Here is a 26,150-nt window from a genome sequence, read left to right as displayed (position 1 = left end):
AGAATTCACTTATAGGGGTGGGGTTTGTGTTTATGTGAGAATGAAGTGACCATATCTGGGACATAAGAAAGCATTCAATAAGTAGTAGATATTATTTTTAATTATACAGCTGACTATCGCCTACATTGCTATATTACAAGATTCCTGAACCCAGTCATGAAATTTAAATACCATCAATTTACTGTCTCTTATGGTCTATGGATTAAATGATAATTTAAAACTATAATAAATGTGCTCATTAGTCATGATTTCCTGCTTTGTCATCTGTACCTCTATCCTTATCTTATTCACATTGTACCCCCAAGTCCTAGCAAAATATTTTATACACAGTAGACATACAACGAAATATTTAATAGCTTTGGCAGTGATTCTTAATATATCCTTAGTTAGGATTCTACAACTTTCTTGTCACTTCTGAGCAGGGTTCTGTGGGAATATTCCAGGAACTCCTAGAAAAAGAGTTAAGAAATGGAGAGGAATTTTGATATTTTTCTGTCTGAGAAGCAATCCCAGATCATTAGCAGTTTGTAGAGAGCCACCGAATTAGAGTGGCCTTTACTTAACTAGGTTGAAAGAACTGCTTAATTCCTTTCCACTATACTTAAAGTATCATTTTTATTGTTATTAAAAATTGCTAATGTCAACTGAATGAACATGTTACCCAGTTCACAGCAGCCTAAACTGCTGAGGTAAGAAATTATAATGAATAGTTATTAGGGTGCAAACCATTACATGAATGCAATGGGGAATCACAGAGCAACAACTAGATAATTTCTGTCTAACTATTGGGTAATTAATGCAGTAAGAAAATAACATGTACATATTGGAAATGAAGAATTATAGATTATTTGCACTTATTTTCTTTCTGTGGCAATTAAATTAACTATCTTTGATTTCTCACCTGTTACTATGGTTATTTTCAGTGATCCAGATTATCAATGTCTTGAATATAATAGTTACATTAAAATTACAGCTCTTTCAACTTTGCAAAAAGATTCTAAAGGTACTGTGAAAAAGAGAGCTGTTGACTTAAGGGAAAAGTGCTGCCTGTTGAGTGAAATTGTTTAATCATCTTAAAGCTAAGACGTTCCTTATTCTGTTCCTTCCTGATTTCCTCCACTAGTATCACTGAGATTTTGTTCACATAGGACAACAATGAATGGACAGGTGTTTTTGTGACAATAAATTTAACTGTGCTATTAACTACCTGTTTATGATAGTAACTCTACCTCCCTGATGAGAATAACAAGTTCTCTCTACTTCACTGTAGAAAATTCTGGGAAAAATAATATATATTAATTATATAATGAGAAACAAATATTAAAACAAAATCAACCCTCAATTCTCTAAAAGAAAACTGTGAATAACAAACTGAGCTCCTGTGGGGCCATGACAACAGGGCCCAATGGGTTCATGCGATGGATCACTGCCATGAGCCTTTTCTCTAGAACAAATGTCCCACTAATCATGACTAGTGCTGACTAGATATGAGAGTCATGCTATAAAAATCAAGACTGTATTTTCCCAATTCTGATCTTTCTAGTTGGCTTCTGTTTTCAAAAGTTATTTTACTCAGACACTATGGGTTTATTTATTCATCTAGTCAAGTATTAACTTGTCTGGGCCTTGATTTTTATGTTCCTCAAGGATTTGTGCTGTTCTCTTATTATATGCCTTCTCCCTAAAGCACCCATCTACTCTCCAGCATCCCCTTAATATTTGTGGACCAAGGACAAGAGGATAAATTGAGGCACCCCTTCTCTGTGGCCAGCCCCTCTCAAATCGCTGTCCTTTGGCCACCCTTGGACCTAGGTTTACTCACTCCAGGGGCAAAGTATGACCTCTGAAGGACAGATCATGGAAGAAGAAGCCTGCACAGGCCTCATCAACAGGTGTCAAGTCTTTGGACAGAGAATTACAAGGTACAAATTTCCTGGAGCATATCTAGAATAGGGGCCTGGTAGATTTCTCATCTACCCAGGAATGAAGGGAACAACAAAAGGAGCGTGAAAAAGAAGCCCCTTTAACACATGAGGTACATTACAGGGGTTCCAGTTTCCCAGATCATATCTTACAAAGAATATGATACGCCTGAAAAACAGATAACTATAAATACGCTGCCTTAACTAAACTCCCTATCTCTGATTTTCTCTGTCTCCAAAAGCTGTCCTTCCTGCCAATAACCTGTATCAATGTGTTATGTCAAGACAGGAATCTGACATGATGATTGACCAGTTCAGATACAAGATTTGTGCACCCTCTATGGAACAACCTCTTTATTTGGGCAAATGAGGAAGTCCAGAAAATAGAGTCTTCATTTCCTGTAAAGAAACTTTTGAGGGGCTTCTTCTCTACCCATATTTCTTACATTGAGTTATGCACAATTTTAGACCTCATCTCAAGAGTTGGAACAAAAGCAACTGCTTTTACATTCCTCTTTAACCTCAGAGGAACACAGAAAAGGGGTGAATCCAGGCATTCAGATGTTACTGGAACAAAGAATGAGAAATAGTAGCAGGTTGAGAGATTACCAATTCCAGATTACTGGAAAGAATATATGTGGCAATACGGGAGGTGCCTCTGCATAAATAAGCACTTTTCTTCCATGATTCATTTATTCTTTTACTTAACAAATATTTCTTAAGAACCTACTATAAAATGGATGAAAGACCTAAATGGGAGACAGGAATCCATCACAAGCAGCAACCTCTTCCACCTCAGCCACAGCAACTTCTTCCTAGAAACATCGCTGAAGGCAAGGGAAACAAGGGCAAAAATGAACTACTGGGACTTCATCAAGATAAAAAGCTTTTACACAGCAGTCAACAAAACCAAAAGGCAACCGACAGAATGGGAGAAGATATTTGCAAATGACATATCAGATAAAGGGCTAGTATCCAAAATCTATAAAGAACTTATCAAACTCAACACCCAAAGAACAAATGATCCAATCAAGAAATGGCCAGAAGACATGAACAGACATTTATGCAAAGAAGACATCCAAATGGCCAACAGACACATGAGAAAGTGCTCACCATCACTCGGTATCAGGGAAATACAAATCAAAACCTCAATGGGATACCACCTCACACCAGTCAGAATGGCTAAAATTAACAAGTCAGGAAATGACAGATGTTGGCAAGGATGAGGAAAAAGGGGACCCTTCCTGCACTGTTGGTGGGAATGCAAGCTGGTGCAGCCGCTCTGGAAAACAGTATGGAGGTTCCTCAAAAAGTTGAAAATAGAGTTACCCTATGATCCAGCAATTGCACTACTGGGTATTTACCCCAAAGATACAAATGTAGGGATCCGAAGGGGCAGATGCACCCCAATGTTTATAGCAGCAATGCCCACAATAGCCAAACTATGGAAAGAGCCTAGATGTCCATCAACAGATGAATGGATAAAGAGGATGTGGTATATATACACAATGGACTATTATGCAGCCATCAAAAAACCTGAAATCTTGCCATTTGCAATGATGTGGATGGAACTAGAGGGTATTATGCTAAGCGAAATAAGTCAATCAGAGAAAGACATGTATCATATGATCTCACTGATATGAAGAATTTCGGAAACAAGACAGAGGATCATAGGGGAAGGGAGAGAAAAATGAAACAAGATGAAACCAGAGAGGGAAACAAACCATAAGAGACTCTTAATCTCAGAAAACAAACTGAGGGTTGCTGGAGTGGATGGGGGTGGGAGGGATGGGGTGGCTGGGTGATGGACACTGAGGAGGGTTTGTACTATGGTGAGCGCTGTGAGTTGTGTAAGACTGATGAATCACAGACCTGTACCCCTGAAACAAATAATATATTATATGTTAATTAAAAATATAATTAAAAAAAAGAACCTACTATATACTACCCACTGTTTGAGGAATTAGGAAATCAGTGATGAACAAAATTGTCAAGGTCCCTACTTTTACCAAGGTTATAGTCTTATAGATTAGATTAAAATTAACCAAGCCATTGCATTCATACAAAATTATAAACTGTGAAAAATGCTCTGAAGGAAAATGCAAGGTATTCTATTCTAGTATATAATAGGTGGACTCAATCATACCTGGGGCATCAGAAAAGGCTCTCCTGAGGAAATGTCATTTCAGCTGATCTGAAATGAATAAGCTGGACATGAATAGCTTACTAAACAGAAAGAAATGAAAACTCAATGGCCCTAAGATGGAAAGGAAATACATCGTGTGAGAAACTGAAGGATAGCCAGTTGGCATAGAGAGCAGAAAGTGGAGATCATGCAGGGTCTTGCAGGCCATTGTACACATTTTGGTCTTTATCCCAAGTGCAATGGGATGGGAAGGGGGAAGACCTATGATCAGATCTGCATTTTTAATCTCTTGGCAGTACTGAACATCTACTAGAGCACAGGGTGGCAAGAGGTATAGAAAAGACTTTCAATTGGGAGGTCATTGCAGAACCCAGGAAATATGGCACCTTGGCCCAGGATGGATGGTGGGGAAGATAAAAAGAAGTTGACAGATGAACAATATTTCAGGAGGTAAGATGAACCCAGGATATCAAAGATAAATGAGAGGGAAGGTGATGCTTGGTTACCAGCTAACACAAGGTGCATGGTGATGCCCTTTGTTAAGTAAGATATGCATGCTGAAGAAGAAACAAATTTTGATGGGTGGAGAAGAGTTCAGTTTTGCATCTGAAGGCCTATCATTTTCATGAGAACATGTTCATGATTGATATAAAAAAGAAAGGTCCAATCAAGAAGTCTTAAACTGAGGATGAGAGGAGAGATTCTTTTGACTTTTTTTGTTTGTTTGCTTTTTTTTTTTAAAGGTTTTATTTATTTATTTGGAGAGAGAGCAAGCACACAAGTGGGGGGGGGAAGGGTCAGAGGGAGAACCAGGCTCCCCACTGAGGAGGGAGCCCAACATGGGGCTTGATCCCAGGACCTTGAGATCAGGACCTAAGCCAAAGACAGACACTTAACTGACTGAGCCACCCAGACACCCCTGTTTGCTTACTTCTATCAACTCAATCTAAGAATAAAAACTAGTAAGAAACTGCGTGTTCATGTGTATTTTGACTCAGTTTTAAGTTTAAAACTTTTAAAAACTTCATTAATATAATGAAGTTACAAGATTTTAAAGCTGGAAAAGATCACACAAATTATATAGAGTTGAAAAATGTGCTCCCCCAAATCTTGTGATTTGCCCAAAGTTACTCAGTGAGTGAATGATACTGTTAGAAACCAGCCCAAATTCTACTGATAACCAGAGCAGTGTTCTCTCCATGACAGGGACAGTATGTTTCCTAGCCTGGTTGATAGCCCACGTCACCTAGGGGCTGGGGGTAGGGAGTGTGGCATGGATCTTATATATACACACATGCTAGACCCTCATCCCTAAGAACCTCTTCCAGGCAATCTGGAGTGGAGTCCAAGGGTCTGTACTTTTAAATGCCTTCCAGGTGTTGATGATTGGCCAGATTCAGGACCCAGTGTATTTAATACCCCATATTACCTCTCCTTAGACCATTTTATAAGATTTTTAAAAAGATATTTAAAAAACATTTTTTTCTAATTAAATACTTCTCGTTTATAAGGCAACTAAAGTGTTCATTATAAAAAGTATTCATCACTGGAATGAATTCAAAGATTGAAAATTCAGTTTGACATAGATGTGAATGACAAGAGGCTTTACCATTTCTATGGAAAAATAACATATTTCCAGTACAAAAACAATCCATTATATATACTTCCTTTTTATAAAATAAAAATCCCTTGGTTGTGCTAAGATTTTTCAGAAATTTAAAATAGTTTTGTACTCGTAAATGTCTAATTTAGTTGTTTTATTTTAAGCTTTTTCTTTTCTAAAGAAAGATACAATAGGTCAAAATCCAGCCCAGTTTTATTCTTTGTGTACTATAAAAACTCAAAATGATAAAAAAGGAAAGTGGGAGGGGGGTGTCTTATGTGTTAAGAGTGAACATTTTTGTATAAACAGCATTAATACTAGATTTTATAAACAAGGTACACAAGATAGTAAACTTGGAAAGCTGAGCAAAACTGGATACTACGAATAAAGCATAAAATAATCCTTGAAGTATCGCTAATCAATCTAGACTTCAGTGAAAAGAGTCACAGAGATCAAAGTTAAATGAAGCAATCATGAAGGACATAAATGAAGGCACGGAAGGGTGCAGGGATTGTAGGTAGGGAACCAACACATCTGGCTTCAGTAGAGAGATGAATATAGTGAGTTATTTTTGTCTGACTGACCATTATGCCACAGAAACATGCAAATGCTTTCCTGGTTTCTTTCTTTTCAGATTCCATAGCACCTTTGTTTCTCTCTGTTCCTCCTCCTTCCTCTCTCTCTCTCTCTCTTTCTCTCTCGGTGGCCATTAACTATACTGACAGTTTGACAGGCTGAAATAAGGAAATAAAACACTTAAACATTGTTTCCTGATGTATGCATTCATCTCTTCTGCCAAACACAGATATTGAGGAGATACTTCACTCCTCCTGTCAGCTCACTAAATTACACCCCAGCTCACAGGCAACACCGAGCTCAGGTCTCTCAATCTCAGTGCAGCTCCAATCCTTCCAGAAGAATGTGTAAAAGCTTCCTTCTTTTTGCAGAACTACTCCCTTTATCATTTTTAATACCGAATTTTCTTAAGCTATGGATTGGATGTCTGTCTAAGAACTGATTATTTTCCTACTTTTTAAAAGCTGTCAGAATTCAGTTTTATTTTTTAGAGTACAATGAGATGAGCAATGGCAAATGAATACTAAACCATTGGTTAGAAGGTCTACCTTTTTTACAGCCAATGAAGCATTCTAACCTTTCCAAACTAGATACTAGTTTAACCTAACACTGATTCTCTTGATAGGTCCAGTGATAGGCAGAAAAAAGGTTGATCATGATATCCCAAAAGACCACAAATAGTAAATGCTTCTTCCATTATTATTTGCATGTGGTGACTAAAGTCAGACTTCTGTACAGCAAACTTGGAAAGTCTTACAAATAATAATTAATTTATTCCAGAGGAGATTGCTGTGGATTAAACTTTGAGAGAATAATAGATGAGAGAGAGGGATAAAAGAAGGGATAATGACTTTCAATTGGTTATTTACCTCCCTCTAACCACAATGCATATGAAGAAGGAGAAACTTCAAAGTGAAATATTTAAGAATTTAAAACAGAAAGGATGATGGAAGTAAACCGCTAACACTTCTTCTTTGCTTCAGTTCTCTCAACAGCACTGATTTAGTAACTACTATGTAGAGTGCACAAGTATATATCCTCTGAAAGATGCTAAGGACACTCTCACATGTATCCTGCCTGGCTCCTAAGGAACTTGAAGTCCTGGAAGATATGCCACAGTCAGAAGGAACTAAATGTAAGGAGGAAGGTATTTCCAAATGGAGGTACAGATAAAATGCTATGGAAATTCAAAGCAAGGAGGAATACCCCTACCCCCACTATCCACAATTAGGAATTCACAACTCAGTTGGCTAAGAGATCAAAAAAATTCCCCTATTATAAGACTTACATATTTCATTGTAATTACTTGTTTTATGTTATGTGTCTTCTCTGTCAGGCTGTAAAATCTGTGAGGCCCTATGCCTTGTCTACTCTATTCACGACTGTATTTTCAAAACTGACACAGTAGGTAGCATGTAATGTACTCCCAATAAATATCTGTTGAATGGATGAGTGAATTATCTTGTGATACTAAGCAGTGACTGGATCTGAATCTCCTGAGGATGGTTTTCTGAGTTTCTGATTCATGTAATTCCCTATCTTACTGAACATGGCCAATAAAACAGATGGGAGACTCGCATAAAGCTGCTGGACACCCCAATGATCATAGATACTATACTTAATTAGCACAATTGCCAAAACATAGCCATGACCAAATGACCAGTTTTGTAGAGCTGAGCGTTTCCTTTTACTCATAAGGAGCAATTGTTAATGATTATTAAGGATTAATCACAAAGGTGATGAACAAGAAAACTTTCTGCAGTGTTTCTTTCTCCTCTTTTGCTTCATATTTTTCCCAAGAAAAAATATTTTCTAAAAATGTCCTTGCACCATCTTCCAAGAATGATAATCCAGCTATTGCTACTATAAATTATCAATAGAAGTGAAAAGTTACCACAGTAAAGATTATAAAACAATAAATGAGAGGGTCATTAAACAAATCCATTTGAAGAATAGTTCAGCCAGATAAGATTAAATTCTTTCACAATAAACTAGTATCCACATCATTTTGCTTTATCAAATGTTAGCTGGAATAATATTAGTTACTATTTACTAAGCGTTTATTTATAGGCATTATGCATGGTATTACATGAATGCTTCTTCACTCAAGTCTCAAGATTATCTTATTAAAGGGGAATTTTTATCCCCACATCTCAGATAAAAAAAACTGAGGCACAGAAAGACTGTCCTACAAGTTGAGGAATCCAAGTCCACCACGGTCTGAAACTCCAAACCACTATTCTGCTCTCAGCCATCATTATATAATACAGTGATTACGCTTACTTTGGCTTAAAATTCTCAAATATTTCACAAGGAAATTCTCCTTAGTAGTGTTCATAACTTTAAACTAAGCTCTTTCAAGTCAGTATAACATGCAAAATACAAATTTAGTTACCAGACTTGAAAAATCTATCAATGATGACATAACATTTGTTATCTCATGAAAAAAAGTCTGAAACAAGCTATCTGATTCAAAATACCATTTTGATTATGGAACAGGAGGTTATACAAGAAGCTAGGGTTGAGCAAAGCCCTGAGAGCTGGGTCTTGCTGGGATCTGAGGGTAAGTCAGGACATAAGTAGCAGGACACTTTTGACTAATTTGTTCTATGCCTCTTGCTCTTGCTTTGTCCCACTGTTCTCAGAAATGTCTTGGCAATGTCTTACCTTTTAAAATGTTGAAAGGGACACTTTGGGGGGGAAAAAAAACTGCTCTTCTTTTCCCCCTTAGTCATATGTTTGAGTGAGGTCTGAATAATTCTGACCACAAAAACTGCACTGTATTGTAATATATTGCCTTCTAATAGTTTATTCTGGATTTAAGAGGTCAAAAGAAAAATCTTGCCTTTGCCATGTCCCCAGACCCTTCTCTAAATTTAATTAATATATATTTTATCAAGGGATAGGAAGAAGGCTAAGATTTTCATCCCCAATGCCTGAGACACCAAAATGATTCTATGCATATCTTACCCTTCACCAAAAAAGACCCTTAAATACCACTGAGACAAAAAGACTGTCTCCTTCACCACACTTCCATCTATCCTCAGTTCTATTTTTAAAACAGAATATTCACTCATAATAACACTAGATCTTTACCTCACCGTATGGAAAATAAAGGTAATAGAGCGAAAATGGAAAAGACAGTGCAATTGTCTAGAGACAAGGAAAAGAAGGAAGAAAATAAAGATGGAAGGGAAGGAGACAGAATCTTTTTGTTTAGTCCACACCGTCTGGTAAAGTTAGAGGTTTGCTTCAAGATAAAATTACCTCTTTCAGTACTCAATGGTATTTTATTTCTATGCAACTTCCTTCTCAAATAGGTTAATTACAGAGGCAATTAGTCTAGCTACACACAGGATGTCACTATTCCCTTATATAAATAGAACTAGCACACATGTTTCAGGCAGAGAAAAATATCTGTAAAGACCAATTTCAAAATGTAATAGAAGTTCTGGGTTGAGAGATGCTATTTTGCCTAGTCTGAGTTAAACTTCATTGTTTTCACCATTCTTGTTTATCGAGCACCTTTATGTTTTATCATTACTGTGGAAGTTCTCTACATGAACTAGGAAGGTCTGCTCAACTCAGAATAAAAAAAAAAAAATCCAAAAAGGAGAGGTATCATGGCACAAGGTAACTGAACAGGAATAAGTTAAGGCCTTCTTATTAGCAAGGCAAATGGATAGGAAAAAGGGAGCTGGAACTGAAAAAGCTAATTCTGTATTAGTTTAAACAAATGTTCTGACCTATAGAGCGCCTAGGTTTTTTGTGCAAGTACTTTATTTTACATATTCAGAGTTTGGAAATTAGTGACTACTGCAGTTCTGAGAACCAAAGTGTCCATTGCACGAGAAGCACTTGAAGCGAGCTTCTCTAAAAACCGATCTGTGCAGATCCGGGTAGCGCAATCCAGTCTTGGTGTCACACATGGAATTCACAGGAGAAGTTGTCAAGTCACTAATAATGGCATCCATTTTAGCCTGAAACTTCTAACTACTGATTATTGCTTGTATGTTTATCAACACCAAAGTGATAAAGTGCTTTTCAAAAGAATGAATTGCTGTATCTGGTACCGAATACATATTCATAGAGGGCACTGTCCTCCTTGATGGTAGCTACCCAGGAAGGGTAGGGGGGCATGGCAAAAACAAAACTGCAAATTTAGAGAAGGGTCTGGGGACATGGCAAAGACAAAACTGCAAGACAGTAATGACACACGAACATCTGTGGTTCATTAGCCTGCTTGTTTACTGTGGCAATAGTGAAAGCAAGGTCCTGGGGTCAGATCCTCATATTAACCAGTGCATTCCTTTCTCTTCTTTGGCCATTGATTATTTTTCACTCACTTCTGACCAGCTGTCTCAAATAAGACTTGCCCTTGGTCATAACAGGGCCTGAGCAAGAGATGCAGTGACCATTAGTACAAGAAAAAGAAGTTCAGGGCACCTGGGTGGCTCAGTTGGTTAAGCGTCTGCCTTCGGCTCAGGTTATGATCCCAGGGTCCTGGGATCGAGCCCCGCATCGGGCGCCCTGCTCCGTGGGGGTCTGCTTCTCCCTCTCCACTCCCCCTGCTTGTGTTCCCTCTCTCACTGTCTCTCTCTGCCAAATAAATAAATAAAATCTTTTTAAAAAATTAAATAAAAAATTTTTAAAATTTCACGAAAGTGGTGCCTGGGTGGCTCAGTCGTTAAGCGTCTGCCTTCGGCTCAGGTCATGATCCCAGGGTACTGGGATCAAGTCCCACATCGGGCTCCCTGCTCTGCGGGAAGCCTGCTTCTCCCTCTCCCACTCCCCCTGCTTGTGTTCCCTCTCTCGCTGTCTCTCTCTGTCAAATAAATCAATAAAATCTTTAAAAAAAAGAAAAAGAAAAAGAAGTTCAAGTCCTACTTCCTACTAAATGACGGCCCCACTAGATTCTTTTCACACATGAAGCACTACATATTGCTTACAAGTCAACCTGGCAGTGCATGCTTCAACCCCGCATCTCTCGGCCTGGCTCCGAATCCTGACTCCACCTTCTACTAGCTGTTGAGTCACAGCAAGTTACTCAATTTCTCTTTCTCTCTCAATTCCCTAAGCTGAAAAACGGGTTTAATAATAGTACTGGCTTCACGAGATACTTAGGAGGCTTAAATTAGATGCTACATGCAAAGACGAAAAGCAGTACCTGGCAAAAAGAAAGTCTTCAGTTAATGATAGTTACTCTAAGTATTCCATACTGAACAAAAAGCGATGGGCTTTTTCTGATATCACGTGTGTGTGTGTGTGTGTGTGTGTGTTTAAATCTGGAGGTCTTGCATTTAAATTTAACCTCCTTCAAGACAAAGCAGAATTTTAAATAGTGGTTAAGATTCTACAGGATCAGTGAACTGAGGTTTGTAAATCCCTCTATCTGCACAGAATCTTCCCATAGTGTAGGCTGGGACAGCAGTCTCTCTGGGATTTCAATCCAGCTTACCTGAGTGGATTGCAGCAGCAATGCAGACATAGGCTTCCCTCTTCTAAAATGAATCCAAAACTACTGCTGAAGACACGGGAATGGGTAGGGAATGGAGTGATCTCCCTTCCAGAAGACGCACAGTGCCACTGAGAACTTCTGAAGTAACTTTTTTTTTGTAAAAGATCATTGGCTTTATTGCTTCTATTTGACCTTTTATGCCTTATTTCCTCTAGGGAGTTTGTGAGTGGGTGAATAAGTCAGCTTTGCAGCTAGGCAAATAAGTTGTTTTGACTATAGTGCCTACAAATATAGAGATATCTGCATATGCATATTCTTTCCAATGCATGCACCAGGATAGCTCCAGAAAGTATGACAATTAAAAATGTATTGCAGAAGTTATAAAGGAGCAAATTAGGATATTTCCTTCAATGTAACAGCCAAATAAATGTTTGCTATTACAAGTCTCACACACACACACACACACACACACACACACACACCACTGGTTTCAGTCTCATGATCTTTTCACATGGGATTGCCTGCTAAGATTTAGTCTTTTGTGGAGCATAGGAACCTCAAGGTTTTAAAATTACTGATCTTATATTTTCAGCCCCTGCAATAGCTGATGTGAACTGGCTTCATGGGTAACCAGATTGATTGGGTAGACAGTAGTACTTAAGAGGGCATGGGGGAAGGGAATCAACTGAAACAGCCTACAAAATGGACTATAAAATCACTATCAGAATAGACATTATAAACACAATAGAATTCTTCACAGCCCAGTTCTTCTTTACACAAATTAGGGCATAGAACAACAATTCAAATCAGCCCCGACGCCAGGACTGTGTGATCAGGTAAGCAGTCAACACCAGGGCTTAGCAAAAATTGCTATGGAAGCTGGTCAGTTATATGGCTGTTACTCCTTGCCCTCTAACTCAACATTTTAGATGAGTTTGGTATTTAACAATTACTTAGATATAAAATGACCAGTTATTCAGAGTTTTTTTGTTTTTTGTTTTTTTTCAACTTCTTTAGGATCTTAGAAAATCACCATGACTCTTCATGGTAAAAAATGAGAGCTATTAGTGTAACAGCATTACACGTATTATAAAATGGCCTCGTCTACAAGCAGAATCAAATGTTTTGTAAAACTCCATTCCTCAAACACTTCATTCACAGAAATTAAAAAAAAAAAACTAAACATTTTTATGTCTATACATACAGTACCTATTGATACAAAAAATATACAATTACATAGCTGCTAATCTATTAATTTTAATGTTAATCTATTACTACTTTTACCTTTATTTAATATTATGTGATGAAAATTTACCTGTGAAGTGGTATCTAACTAAATTTTGCCGAATTGGTTTTACTAATACTTTTCTCCTGTTTGCTCTGCTTTTTCCTTTTCTCTCTTTGTTGGCTCTTGACTTTACTGGGCAAAAAATCATTTAGATTCATCTTTTTACTACATATAGTTTCAGTTTCCCCTCTCATCCTTTCTTCTTTCTGCCATTACCCCTGGAAGATAGCCAGAAGCCATGCTGGAGAGGTGCCAAGATGTCCTGTTCTTGTAGAGCTCGAGCGCCTCTGTGTATATCTCTGCTAGGCTTACCTAAGTCACCACTTAGAATATTGAGTAGAAAGAGCAGGTTGGAATAGTCAGCACTTATAAGTCAACTGGTTACATGATACAAAAATATATAGCCAACTTCAGAATTTATAGCAATAACATTTATGTATCATGTTACTCCTAGAACAATCCAATTTATAAAGTGCCTATTGTGTATACATAAGGAATAATCATAAATCATTTACATTAAACAGTGTCAACTAGCAAAACACAACTTTCTCCCTAAATTCTGCACACTAAGATTAACGAGGTTTTTGAAAGGAAGCACACTAAAAAAAAAAAAAAAAAAAAAAAAAAAACCAACTCTGATTCATCCTAGGTGGAGAACATATCCATATAAAGGAGCAGGTGTCTGTAGTATGATTTAGAATACCTATGGAACATCTCTGGAAAACATTAACTTTCTCTGAAGTAGAGAGCTGTCCACGAAGTAAGCTGGGAATGTGGCAAGAACCCAAGTCTGTCACCAACTTCAAGCTTTCTTTTTGTTTCCTTCTCAGTAAAGAATGGATTTAAAACAAATAAACAGAGAAAACTTTAGGCCCTATTTGACCAGTTGTCTGACATGTTTTCATCTACAGGCACTCTTAGAAAACGTGGGAAAGATTATGTAGATTACCTGCTTTGTCTCTGACTCCTAGTCGGAGAGAAACTCCAATCAGTGACCAAAGCTATCAAAAGTTCTAAAGTGAAACTCAAATATGTATGTGGATTTTCTCCTGTTCACCGCTTAGCTTATTCCCTATTCAGACAGGCAGCTGTCTTTAGAAATGTATGCTCTGGGGTCTCGGATTAAACCCATTCCTTCTCCTTAAAAAGCCCTTAAAATAGATAATAGGGAATGTTTTGACTGTTCACGTCTGTAAAAGCATTTACTCTTATCTGAAACTCACACCTACACAGCTGAATTCGACACCATGTAAAAAAACAAACAAACAAACAAAAAAACCCCAAAAAACAAAACACAGTATGGATTGCTTTCACAGTATTTTGGTCCTCTATCTTTTGTCTTTAGAAAAGATTACAGGAGTGACACTTTCTTCCTGCTTTAACTCACAGCCTTAAAAATATCCATCGATTTGTTTTAGCCAAAATGGAAGAATAACAACATTTTAAATTATATATTTTTAAAAGTTTGTTCTTTAAAAAAACTCATTTCTCTAAACTCTACTGATGACAAATGTGACTGGAGAGAAGCAACTCCTTATCTTGGTTAAATCTAAAATTGAATCTGAAAAACAGAGAAATGTATAGCAAGAAAATCTGTAAACTGGTTTTCAGTGAATGAACTACCTGCTGTTTCCTATTCACAGATAATTGACACTGTGTAAAGATATGCTGTAATCTAGAAAGCAAAACAAAACAAAAACCCCATATATACACGGAGTGGTAACAGATCGAATAAGAACAAACTTTTCAGTTGAAGCAACAACTGGTGGTAAACTGAGGTTTTCAAGAGTTTTTAAAAATAACATGTCTGTGTGGAAAGCCAGATACATTACAGCCTTTGCAGAAATATTTTGAAAAGTGGACACCCTCCAAACAGCTGTAGCATTTCAGTAGCATTAGTTGATAGAGAAAAATATAATGTCTTTCTTCACAACTGAGAATGCCAAACTTAACAAGGAGCAATGACAAATCACTTTAGTCACAAGTAGAAGATTTGGGTTAAAAAGCTTATCCATTCATGAGGAAGAGTGTTAAAACCTCAGAGGGTTTTTGCTTGTGTGAAGAGACAAAAGGTGGCACAGTAAACCCAACTTCAATTAACATGTTTATTCTTTTAAAATATCTGGCACTCATGGAATTCCTTCCCATTTTTGAGTAATATTTTGATTCACTTAAGAAAAACTCCTCTTGTGTTCAGAGATGCAACTTAGAATCCCAGGCTAACTCCTGCCTGTCAATAAACTGAGAAATCTAGGTAAAAATAAAGCATATTTATGACTGTTACCTTGGCAGTTGCTATGTCAGTGTCCACCATCATTAAAAGACTGTTTTCTAACCAATATTAATGAAAAGTACACAATCACTCTGTAGGCATTTTTAAAGTATCCACATTTTCCAATGATTGACCTGTACTTTCTACCAATTTTCTTAAGATTTCTCAATCAAAAATAATTTTTAAAGAAACAACTGACATCACCAACATGTTCTAAAACAAAAAAATATAGCTAAAAAGAAAAAAAAATCAGCAAATCTACAGATAGTTTGGGCTAGTCATCAAAAGGATATTCTTTACAAATCACTTTCATAGACCTGATTAATATCTTTTTCCAAGTAATAATATTTATTTTTAAATTTCTTTGAGTGCAGTTGACACACAATGTTACCTTAGTTTCAGGTATATAGTCAGTGATTTCACAGGTTTATACATTATGCTGTGCTCACCACAAGTGTGGCTGCCATCTGTCCCCTTACCTTGCTATTACAATATAATTGACAGTATTCCTTATGCTCTGCCTTTTATTCCCTGATTAATACTTTTTTTTTTTTTTACTAAATTGAAGGGATTTAGGATGCACATAAACACAGGCCCCCATCACAATAAAAGTTGTTGAACCAACACTGGAAAACTTCTTTTTATCCTAATAGAGGTCTTCCGACGTTGCCAATTTAAAGTTTTCACCGCGAATAAAAGATTTTGTCTCTTTTCCTCATACACAATAATAGTTACAGAAACGCCTTCAAGGTGAACCACTCATTTCTACTTTAGCTAACAAGAAAATATAACTTCTTTTTCATTCTTAATTTAATATTATCACTTAAACAACTAACTATAGATTGCATGCATTTTGTGTCTTTTTTCAGGAAACAATCTAAGTAAAAACACATTTTCCTGGATGGCTGTGGATATCAATGCTGGTTTTCATTTATTCCAGAAGGCATTGATTCATTGTTACTTTTAAGAGTTTCTTAATCTAGAATCCATGGATTGCTAGGAAATCTACAGTTTTCTGGAAATATACGCAAAATTTCATGTGTATATACCCATTGTGATTTTTCTTCTGACAGCAATTTATTTTATTTATTTATTTATTTATTTTGCTACCTAGCATCTATACACCCTCTTTCTGTTAAAAGTACCCCCTTTACCTCTGGGAGGCAATCCCAATGCCTAGCCCATGGAAAGTGATAAAGATGACTCTCTCTCTTGCTCCAAGAGAGGTGTGCAGGATTAGTCTGTGACCTAATCAAAGCCAATTAGTACAAAGAGACTTTTGATAGGGCTTCTGGGAAAGAGACTCTCTTTTTCCTATTTGATCTGAATGAAACATGAGAGGATGTCCATGCTGAAACAATTCTATTGCCACCATCTTCCTCCCAAGTGAAGCCAAGACTGAAGGTGTCTTAGTGGAAGCTAAGAAATGGAGAGAAGCTGCGTCCTGCTTACATTATTTTAATGCAGAAGTTAGCTCTTTGCCTAGACTTTCCATGTTTTAATAAATAACACACGTACCTGCATGCACATTCACACCATCTTACTCCCCCACATACGCACATACTCCTTCCTTCTTCAGCTTACCTGCTACTGTCTCTGACCTTTATTATCTAATAAAAATTCCCCTCTCTGTATCTTTACGTCTGTCCATCCTACCTGTCTACATTTAGTCAAAATCATATACCATATGCTGTTTCTTAATTTGGTGTACAGGAATTTGGTCAGTTTTCCAGTCCTTTTCTGTCAAAGTATACAAGTACAGGATTGTCTTCCAATTTGGGGGAGCAGCGAGGGAGGAAAACAGATTAAAAACGGAAGATTCAAATAGAGAGCCATGTTGTAAATTTCATCAAGGATGGAAAAAATTGAGATTTTTATTAGACATATACAAGAAAATATATTTCAGTCAAGCAAGTATCTTTAGCATAGATTAGGAGGAAAGGATTTTTATGCATTTTAATCTCCATTCCAACCAGACTTAGCTGACATAATTATGGGGCCCCTAAAAGTAACTGCTGGGGTTTAGAAGCACTTGCCACTTCTTTTGAACTGGCTCTATAAATGCCAAGAGTGAGTATTTCAGATTAAATGAATAGATTAATAAACATCTTTAGAATATCGATCATTAAGGTTGATTTATGTTCTATTGCCAGCAGTAATTCAAGGAAATGCCATGCTATTCAAAAAATATTTCATGTCGTTCTCACCATTTTGTCAGTGTTATGACACCATGTAAGTATGACAGTATCTATATTCTTTTGCTGTTCTAACTATACTCAAAAGCCAATAGATATTAAACCACTTTAAGTTTACATGGGCATCAGCATAAGAATCACTCATATTTTTAACTCTGATGAATGGCCTTTCATTTATAAATTTATAGTGTATCCATAATTTCTTTAGGGAACCAAAAGGTTCATTCAAAAAAATTGCCACAACATTTATCTATGCAAAGATGATGGATACGGTTTATAAAATTAAATGCTTTTAAAAATTAAAATCATATTGAAAAAAAAAAGGACATGTTTTTTTCTTGGGTTGCTCACATTTTAAAATGATCCCAACTGCACTCTCAGCACTTATAATGCTTACTCTAGATAGCATATTAATATATGTATTAAATAGGTCTAAATATATCGTTGTTAGTGGACTACTGGACATCAAGTTCACTTAAATTTATTATTTTATTTTCTAATTCTATTCCTCTATATTAAGCTATAAAATATATAAAGTATAATTGGGAAATAATATTTCTTATTTATATTACTGCATTTGCTGTATTTATTTCTTCAGGACCACTCCCAGCATACTTCATGGTGTACGGTAAGCATGGGCTATTATAAACTATAACTTAAATAAAGTACATATTTGCCAAAAATCAACATTAACTAAACAAGGATTCCTATTTTATCCCAATATGGACTTTGCTCAATTGGAGAAATCAGTAAAGTAAGAGAAAATGAAAGGTAAAAATGATCATTAAAGTAACCAATGAAAAGCAGAGTATCAACATTACAAGTGTGAAGAAGAAATGCATATTGTTGTTATGTATGATGTGCTCTGGTAGCATTCCTATTCTCCCTTCATTTGCCCTCATGTACTATGAAAGTAGGAAATGCAGACAAATCTCAGTGCTATGTCTCCCCCCCACACACACACAAAGGCAAGGAAGTAAAACTATTTTTTAAAGATCTATCCTATTATTAAAGAATATATTAAAAAATTGAAGCTGAGTTTATTTTTTTTAAGATTTTATTTGTTCATTTGAGACACAGAGATAGAGAGAGAGAGAGCATGAGCAGGGGGAGAGGCAGAGGGAGAGGGAGAAGCAGGCTCCCCGCTGAGCCAGGAGCCCGATGTGGGGCTCTATCCCAGGACACTGGGATCATGACCTGAGCTGAAGGCAGACACTTAACCATCAGAACCACCCAGGTGCCCCTGAAGCTGAGTTTAAATATTTGATTCAGTTAATATGAACAACAACCTCCAAATTACTAAATTTATCATTAGCATCCAGTCAAAAAAAAATTTTTTTTCCAAATGCTTGTAAAATTCGTAGGCAAAATATTTCTTACATATTACACTTCCTCTGTTCTGCTTAAAACTAACATAATATTAAAAAATAAATAAACAGTTTACATACCCCAGTGGATCGCTAGCTCCTTGTGGACAGGAACATATTTGTCATCATCTTTGGGTCACCAGGGGCCAGCACAGCACCTGAGATATAATGCATACCCCATAAATGTTTTTGAATTAATTAAATGATACTGTGCTGACTGGAATCCACTTGGAAGGTATGAATTCAATGGCATAACCATTCTATATAGCAATCCTCTTCCTCTGTATCCTGCATTATTAAACTATCAGTGCACATTCTTATACATTTGAATGACAACTTTGTCCTGAAAACAATTCTCAAGAATAATTGCTTCTAAATGCTTGTTACATTATATATTCTTATTGTCCTTTGGTTTTGGTGGAGGCAACAGAGTAAAGTCTTTGAGATCATGTACTTTTGAGTTAGGCTGACATCAGTTTAAATCCTGGTTCCACCATTGACTAATTTACATGGTCTTGGGTAAGTCTCTTAATCGATAAATCTCAGCTTATCTTTAAAAGAAAAATAATTATAGCATCATTCTAATAATGTTCAAAAAATTAAAGGAAACAATGCTTAGCACACTGCCTGACACACAGTATGCCCTCAATAAATGATAACGACTATTTGCATTCATTTCTCTTTCCCTCCCTCCTTTTCTGTGTGGTGAAGAGTTAACCTTATGCAAGGAAAGATCTGGCCTTTGTCTTTGGCTACTGAGAGGTGATCTCTAGATCCTCCAAATGTCATATCTGGCAAGAGTGTCTTTGCTTGCCTGAGAGCTTTGGCCACAGGACAGTCAAACAGAGTGATTTTGGATGGAAGCTTGGGACCATGCAGTATCAATTTTGCCTCTGGAAGGAACTGAAGACTAAAGGTATCAGCCCAACAGTGACATCCAGGAGGGGCTGGAGACTAAAGGCCAGAAACTTGGACAGTATGTGATCACATCCCATTAAAAACTCGACACCAAAGGCTCAAGTGAGCCTCCCTAGTTGACAATGCTCCATGCATACTGTCATATTGATGCTGGGAAAGTAATGCATCTGACTCTATAAGGAGAGGACAATGAAAGCTCTGTGGTTGGTTCTTCAAGCCTCAAACTCAGACTCAGCCTTAGCCTTACACTTATCAACTTGAGACTCAGCCTTACATACTTTTTCCCCTGGCTGATTTTAATTTGTATTCTTTCCCTGTAATAAACTATAACTTTGAGTATAATCTGTTTTAGTGAATACTTCTAGCAAATTGTCAAACCTGAAGGTGGTTTTAGAAACCCCTCAAACTTGCAGTTGGTGTCAGAAATGAGGAGTATGTGGGGAAATGTGCTTGTAGTTGACTGAGTTTGTAACTGACTAATTGTACAGTTAGTTAAACTCTTGTACCTTCCTTATTTAAATCTAGAAATCCCCAAAACTTTATCATCCAAGTTAACAAAGTTCTTACTATTAAAAATCACTTTGAAGTGATGGTGTTTATGTATAGATTATATGGTATTGTTTTTATTTTTCTTGCACAAACAATAAAAACCACCCCACTGCCACACCCCCAGTAATAAATATAGAAATGTTTTGTTTGGTTTTAGTAATGTGAATGGTAGGAATATTCAGAAGTGAATGAGTCACAAACAAGTAAAATTTCTAAAGAATAGTAATAGTAGGGGGCACCTGGGTGGCTCGGTTGTTAAGCGTCTGCCTTCGGCTCAGGTCATGATCCCAGGGTCCCGGGATCAAGCCCCGCATCAGGCTCCCTGCTCAGTGGGAAGCCTGCTTCTCCCTCTCCCACTCCCCTTGCTTGTGTTCCCTCTCTCCCTGTCTCTCTCTGTCAGATAAATAAATAAAATCTTAAAAAAAAAAAAAGGATAGTAATAGTAGATCTGTCAAGGTCAGATGTTAGAAAATTAGCTTCATTAAAAGATGTGCTAGTTTTCAAACAAAATATTAATTAAATCATACCTTTATTTTTGCTTTCCCTAAGACGCTATTTACAACTTGTTGTGTTTTTTTTTTAATGTTATAAATAAAGGTTTGGTAGGTGGAATTTAAGATGCTCCTCCCAAATTCTCCTAATTGGGAAACATGCTCTGCATAGTCCCTAGAAATGTGAATATCATGGATTTTACTCTCCCAAATAGGTTATATTATATAACTCTAAAACAGGGGAACTCTCTGGGTAGACCCAACCTTTTAAATCTTTATCTAGAGGTCAAAAACAGAGGGAAATAGAGATTTGAATCATAAGGAGGATTTGACACACCATTGCTAGCTTCAGGACGGGGGAGAACCTATAGATCCCTCTAGGAGCTATGGACACCCCAAGCTAATAACCAGCAAGGTAACAGGGACCCCAGCTCTACAACCACAAAGAGCTGAATTCTACCAACACAAATGAGTTCGGAAGCAGATTTTTTTTCCTCAAGAGTGTGCACATAAGAACTCAGCCAGGCCAACCTTGATTTCAGCCTGTGGTTCTCTGGGCAGAGAAAGCCACGCCATGCTAGACTCGACCTGCAGAACTCCAAGCTAGTAAGTGGGCATTGTTTTAAGCCACTAAGTTTTTAATAATTTGACACACCAACAGAAAATTAGTACCCACAGGAACAAAACTGCATGTATTTTACTGACTTCTCTTCAGTCTGTTGCTCTGAAAACAAGTATCAGTTATGTGCTCGGATTCATGAACCATGTAGAACCCAGGTTACCATGGCCACTGCTGAAAATTCATAGACCCACTCTGAACAAGAAATACAGAAAAGATACTCTGTATGCCATAAGCTATAGACTGAATGTTTGTGCCCTCCAAAATTCGTACGCTAAAAACGAATGCCCAATGTGATGGTATTAGGAGGTGGGCCCTTTGGAGGTGCTTAGTTCATGAGGGTGGAGCCCTCAGGAATGGGATTAGTGCTCTTATCAAAGAGACCCAGAGAACTCCCTACTTCCTTCTACCATGTGAAGTTACAGCAAAAATGTGGCTATCTAGGAAGCAGGCTCTCTCCAGACACAATGTGTTGGTGCCCCGATTACAGGCTTCCCAGCCGCCATAACTGTAAGAAATAAATTTTTGTTGTTTATAAACCACTCAGTTTATGGTATTTTTATTATAGCAGTCCATATGGACTATGACAAAAATGTATTTATTGCCTAAAAAACAGATCATTTGGAAACCTCAACTCTCTATCTCCTATATGGAAGGTGTTGAGAAAGTAACTCTTAAATATGCTGCGAATTATCTCTAGATTTTCTTGGGCCATCTTAAGAGGTGGGAACAGTCAAAGTCAGTACCCATGCCTTCTTGAGGCATATGTGGGAAACTACCATATGTTCAGTGCAGAGTAACAGACTCTCTAAGTATCTGGAGAGAGGTCGGAGATCACTTAAAAGGAGTCTCCCAGGAGCCTTCATAGGATATGTTACAACAGTTTCTCCCTGTCTCATTCCCTTTTCATTCATTACTACAATGCTACCATATTATTTTTTATAAAAAACAAATCTCATCATGTTGAACCCCTACTCAAAATGACCAATTTTGATGGCCCTCAAGATAAAGTCATTCATCCATTTATACACTAAATATTTAAGTTATGTACAAGATGCCAAGTTCTGTGCTAGGTGATAGGGACACAATGGTCAGTATAATAGACAAGGTCCTGCTCTTCACTGAGCTTTGCTCTTTCAAAAATATACTTCCCATTTTATTTATAAAAGCCTATAATTAATCTTTAATCCCTAACTTGAGCTTCACTCCTCTGGGAAGCCCTTTTTGACACTTCTAGGCAAAATAAGGCACCCCTTCTCTCCCATAAAATACTATTCCTAATCATAAAATAAAATGGATCATATTGTATTAAAATTGCATGAGATTACATGCCTGCATCCTCTGCAAGCAGAATATAGGGAGAAAATTCAGGAAGCATATACATCCCAAATTCCTAGAGTCAAAAAGAGATTATGAGTAAGTAGTTCTTGGAAGGAGCTAACCCTGGATCTACTCCCTTCTGTAAAGTAGGATATACAGTATATATACATAATGGAAAGAAAGTATTCTAACTTAAGAGTAGGAACTAGGCTGGGAGGTAAGGAATGAGAGCCCATGAAATAACCTGTGGTAGCCCACACATCTTCAGTATGCTATGCTGTGATAATTCCTCCTGACCCTCTATACTCTCTATCTCAATTAGGAGTTCCTAGAGGTCTGGCCCTTTGTAGACTCCAGTATGCAAGCTGGGAGGTCAGCTACTATCCAGAACAAAGGGGCTATTAATCAGCTTACCTAGTGAGACAACAATTTTGAATGACAGAATTTGAGAGTGAAAAGTTGTTTAAAGTTTTCCAAAAATTCCCTGTGAAAAAAACAAAAGCTGAATGTGGATCCTAACAGATAGAGCCAATATAGGAATTCTCATGTACACAGGGAGGAAGGGGGAAAGAAGTCTAAGGCGAGGAGGGAGGCAGAGCTCAGAAACAGGGGCCAGGCTTTCTGCATTTCTCGTTATTAAATCGATAAGGAGGTGGGGCAGGAGAATGTCAGCTGGATAAAAGGAATCCAAGGGCCTATCGGCTCTTTCATGGACATCACTTGTTGGGGAGGGGTTGAAGGAGATCAGAAGCCTCTCAGAGAATCCCTGTTGTAAGTTTTGTACCCATTTAACCTGGCAAAGGAGAAATAAAACACTGGTGAAGGAAGGTTCCCAGATAGACTAAGGTAAAATTGGTTGTTCTTCACAGGTTGTGTGCATGTGCAAAAACCTAAAAACTTCCAACACACACATACACACAAGCGTGACAGAGAAAGACTGAGAAAGCCTTGGGATGAGAAAAGGAAGAGGGAACTCGAGTTCAAGGCAATGGTAGGTCAGCAGCAGCTGTTCTGGCTCAAAACCCAGGTGGGGCCCTGCTACACCATCAAGAACAGAGGCCTCTACTGATAGAGACCGTATCAGAGGGCAGAGCCAGAAAAGACACAGAGGACAACCCCAGGGCCAGCAAGCACAGATGGGATGCTCTGCACTCCTGAGCCAGCCACAGTGATACGTAAACCCCTCAAAGATGGTTTCGTTAGTGCAGACAGGGGCAGAGCCAGCACAAAAGTGAGGTTTGTGAGACACTTAGGAGGGCACAAAATGCAAGGAGCATCCCTCTCAGGGTCCTGTAGTCCTAGGCTGGGGTGAGAGAGGCACCTTGGGTGTAAAATGTATGGAGGCAGCCCTCTCTGGTGGCAACCCTGCACTTACATGACCCTGAGAAGTAGATATATTGTGACTCAATTAGATGTGTCTCAAAAATTATTATAATGCTTTATCAGATTATTTTTCTATTTAAATTATCCAAATCACTATAAAAAATTTTTTTCTTTATACTTTATACATTGTCTAAGTATATCAGCTCTACTTCTTCCCATACTGTTGAAAATTACATGGTACCTCACTTGACATAGGAAAAAAACCAACAACATCAATTTCTGAAGAGTCAATAAGAAGGATGACCACCTGCACTCCCCCCCCCACCCTGAGGCATATTTCCTCATGTCCTCCTGTGAAGTCTGCCAAAAAGACACATGATCTAAAATCTCAAATCACTATAAATCTGAAATACTCTGGCAATTAGCCTAATTTAAACCATTAAGATGTGTGCTGTGGTTCCTTTTACAAATTTCAAGAACTTTCACATGTTCTATTTAATAACTCCCTAAGTAGCAGCACTATGTTGGAAACTGCCATTAGGACCTGTAGGTTTTACCTTTGTGCTCTACCAGCTAGCTGAGTGTTCTGGGACAAGTCACTTGTTCTTTCAGGGTATTATATTCATCACATTGAAGGGCTAATCTAACCAAGTTCCAAAGTTCCACCTGCTCTAATATTCCCACGTCAAATAGACAACATCTTCTGATAGTACCATAACCTTTCTAATACATGAATAAGGGACAAAAAAGTTAACTGATCAGCCAGTCACAATAAAAGAACTGGTAGCATGAGTCATTACAGGCAGATATGTTAAATGAGATGGGAGGTGATCCATAGTCATTGTAGTCAAACACTTTGATATTGTATAGGAATGACTATAAAGCATGCCAGGTGCTTTACATGTAATACCTAGCTTAATTCTCAAAGCGACTCTCTAAGTATGGACTTTTATTATACCCATTTTACAGACAAGGAAACTGGCACAAGAGATCAAGAAATATGCTCAAGATAATACTGCTAGAAAATCTTTAGCTAACTATGATAGTCCTATTAGTTGCAACCAAAAGAATTCACCTAAAACACAGTGAAAAGTACAGGACAAAAGAAATTCTAGAATCACCACGTATTCGAAATGTTCACCATAGCCATTTCTGAAACTACAGTTAAAGAAGACTGCAGAAAGAAGTTATTGCTCAAAAAATTTATTTTCATGAGGCGGTACTATAGAAATGCATACAAGTTGAAACTGGAAAGGATATAATCATTTCTTGACTGCATTCTACAGGGGAGGGAAATTAGTTTACTAGGGTAATGGCAAGACTGTGACTGGAACCCAGGGCTTCTATTTTTAGCCCAGTGCTCTTCCTGGTCTCTTTCTAAAAGTTTCGGAAAGGCCATTGTGGCTGAGAGTGTAGGCTCCGAAGCCAGCCTGCTCGGTTTGGATTCCTGTTCTCACTCATTAGCTGTGTGCTCTACAAGATGTGAGGACTAACACCTACAGGACAGGGTTGTTGTGAGGAGTAAAATAATGACTACATATCAAACAAACAGGACTGCAGCCAGTAAGGGCTTAGTAAATGTTGGCCTTTATTATTACCATGATAACACACGTGGAAAATAAGGAGGCCGAAACATTAACAGTCATTCAGCAACACACAGAAGAGAGCACAGAAGGCTTGTTAATAAATACCATTTGAGATTTATCCATCCAAAAAGTCTATTCCTGACTCTCCTAAGCACACCATGTAGACAGCAGAGAGTAAATTTTTGTCAGGACTACAGATAGAGGAAATGAGAACTCATTTACTAGCAAAGTTTTAGGGAGGAACCTTAACTTCCAGTCTGAGCTTTATCATTAGTAACTGGATTTTGGAAAGCCAGACCACATCTACAAGTCTCAGTTTCCTTCTTGGAACTTTCCTACTCCTGGAGGTTTCTCAAATTTCATTCATAACTGAGGTCCAAAAGATTCCATACATGAGTTTTAATAATTCTAACTAAGTGAACAATGTATAATCTTTAATTACAAAATCTTTTGTTTTCTTGTTTTGCATCAGATTTCCTGCCATTATTAATTTAGGCATGATTATAGGAAAACATGT

General features: G+C 37.5%; 1 protein-coding gene across 4 annotated transcripts in view; it reads right to left on the bottom strand.

Moving 5' to 3' along the window:
* The window catches only part of SOX5 (SRY-box transcription factor 5), a 1,007,739-nt gene that overhangs the window by 800,653 nt on the left and 180,936 nt on the right, over positions 1-26,150 (bottom strand). For all 4 annotated transcript variants that reach the window (XM_035028072.1, XM_035028070.1, XM_035028073.1 and 1 more), the window contains one exon: positions 18,909-18,985. The gene's annotated coding sequence lies outside the window, so the exon portion shown is untranslated. The remainder of the gene's footprint in view (positions 1-18,908; positions 18,986-26,150) is intronic.

This window comes from Mirounga leonina, unplaced genomic scaffold (genome assembly GCF_011800145.1).
Source record: "Mirounga leonina isolate KUSES-001 unplaced genomic scaffold, KU_Mleo_1.0 Mir_201, whole genome shotgun sequence".
NCBI lineage: Eukaryota > Metazoa > Chordata > Mammalia > Carnivora > Phocidae > Mirounga > Mirounga leonina.
Note: the sequence above shows the minus strand (reverse complement) of the source record. Positions and strands in the feature narration are given on the sequence as shown.